The sequence below is a fragment of the Lontra canadensis genome, unplaced genomic scaffold (assembly GCF_010015895.1).
Source record: "Lontra canadensis isolate GAN:19392208 unplaced genomic scaffold, GSC_riverotter_1.0 scaffold26, whole genome shotgun sequence".
Lineage (NCBI taxonomy): Eukaryota > Metazoa > Chordata > Mammalia > Carnivora > Mustelidae > Lontra > Lontra canadensis.
In genome coordinates this window covers 13,506,215-13,508,568 of record NW_022631020.1, presented here as the reverse complement: position 1 = coordinate 13,508,568, position 2,354 = coordinate 13,506,215, and the positions used below count along the sequence as shown (strand labels likewise).

Here is a 2,354-nt window from a genome sequence, read left to right as displayed (position 1 = left end):
TTCAGAATATCTGAGAGTATATCAAACTTGAATATATTGATAAGTTGTCAGAAAGTTTTATAAATCCCATTGTTTTTCACTTGAAACTACAGAAGATGTTAGTTGATTTTAGTTCCAAAGTGGTAGGGTAAGCAGACCACGCTAGTTTGCCGCTGCCGCCGCCACCATGCCAACCCCTCAGGTCTCAGCGAGGCTGGTGATACCCCAGAATGAGAGACAAGCCAACACAGGAGCAGACTGGATCCAGCTTCATTCAGCATTACTACAGTTATTTGATAAAGACAGAACCCAACTAGGCACTATTTATGTTGATACATCATATCTTACATGGGAAGGACTGCAGTTCCAGGAGAAAACTGCCATTGTGAGTTGTCTAGTCTTTCATTCCAGAAAATCCAGCACAGCATCACAGGGCAGGACCATCAGCCCTCACCAGATAGCTGCAAAATCAGCAAGGTTATGGGCCAGCTGAAGGCTGATGAAGACCCTATCATGGGATTCCACCAGATTCCTATTAAAGACGATGTTCCTATTAATCAAAAGATGCCTGGGTTTGCACCAATTACATGTTCAGGCTTGCCCTGCACAACTTCAGCTGGCCTCCTCATAGCCAGGCACTCATGCTGTTTCCTCCTCCCTTCTCTTCCAGATGATTCACAGTCCTCCAGAGGCTCCAAATAATCATACACAATGGGGCCATGGTGGGAACAGGCCCAGTGTGCTGCTGCTACCAAGGTATTATGCATGCTGTCTGGACTATTTGCATCTGACAGGAGAAGTTTAGGTCCCACTAGCACAAGCCTTGGAAGGACTTAAGTACTGAAAAAGGTTTTCTTTGTTTTGATTTTTTTTTTTTTAAAGATTTTATGTATTTACTTATTTGCCAGAGAGAGAGAGAGAGAGAGCACACAAGCAAAGGGAGCAGCAGGCAGAGGGAGAAGCAGACTCCCCACTGAGCAAGGAGCCCAATGTGGGGCTCCATCCCAGGACCCCAGGGTCATGACTTGACCTGAAGGCAGTCGCTTCATGAACTGAGCCCCCCAGGCATCCCTGTTTTGTTTTGTTTTTGTTTTTTTCCATCTACTTACAAGTTGCTCTAGTAACCCAAAGAGGTGAAGGAGAAAGCACTTGCCTCATGGCCCAGATGTTGATTCATTCAGATGTTTCAATGCCTCATGAAACAATAAAACCACCAAAATTGGGTGCCTAGGTGGCTCAGTGGGTTAAAGCCTCTGCCTTCAGCTCAGGTCATCCTGGGATCAAGCCCCACATCGGGCTCTCTGCTCAGTGGTGAGCCTGCTTCCCCGGCTCTCTCTCTGCCTGCCTCTCTGCCTACTTGTGATCTCTGTCAAATAAATAAAATCTTTAAAAGAAATTTTTTTTCTTCACAGCTTCAAAAAATAAAATGGTAGAGTAAGAACAGTGAAATTTAACACAAGTTTAAAGATAAAATGATATGTGCCTTTAGTCAAAAGACTCCCCACTACCTAATTGGCAATAGGAAAGGAGTTGGGGAGAGGGAGTAGCATTTGAACTTGTTTTTGTTACTGTTTTCTTTTGTGAATTTGCTCCCATTTAACCTTCTTTGGAAAAGAAAATGCTTGGGGAAGGAAAGAAATAAATGTTCCATAAATATTTTGTAAAACTAAAAGATTTCTCCTCAAAGATTGAGATCCTAAAACGTTTACTGTGAACCATATTTTAACAAACCAGAAGAATAATCTTATGGAAGAATGTTTTTTCCAACATCTTTATTTAAAGCCGGATGCCTGTTGAAATAGTAGCTGCTCCTATTGAGAATAGTTTACTAAGAAACAAAAGCATTCTTTAAAATTATGAAATGTAACATTTCTAAAAGAATGAAAGTAAGGAAGGCGCCTGGGTGGCTCAGTTGGTTGAGCAACTGCCTTCGGCTCAGGTCATGATTCCAGACTTCCAGGATCGAGTCCCACATCGGGCTCCCAGCTCCTTGGGGAGTCTGCTTCTCCTTCTGACCTTCTCCTCTCTCATGCTCTCTCTCATTCTCTCTCAAATAAATAAGTAAAATGTTAAAAAAAAAAAGAATAAAAGGAAAATAAGTTATCATCTGAAGAACTCACCATATGTTAAACTCACATGAATTTAACAAAAAATTTGTAATTCTTACTAGAATCCTTTCAAATATTATATTTTCTGGAAGGATGTGAAATGAAGGACCTGAGATTTCAACCTCCCAATGTTGAATATGAGTCCACTCTACCTCATGGAACTACATTTTTTTTCTTGACCCAGTTGGAAATGTTTCTGATTGGAAAATATAATTTACGAATTTTTCAATCAATTTGTTATATAATTTTTGTAGAAAACATACAGAA

At 40.8% G+C, this 2,354-nt stretch overlaps 1 pseudogene; it reads left to right on the top strand.

The window, feature by feature from the left end:
• The first annotated feature begins 209 nt into the window (after positions 1-209).
• On the top strand, positions 210-653 carry LOC116871519 (annotated as a pseudogene).
• Positions 654-2,354: the final 1,701 nt, after the last annotated feature.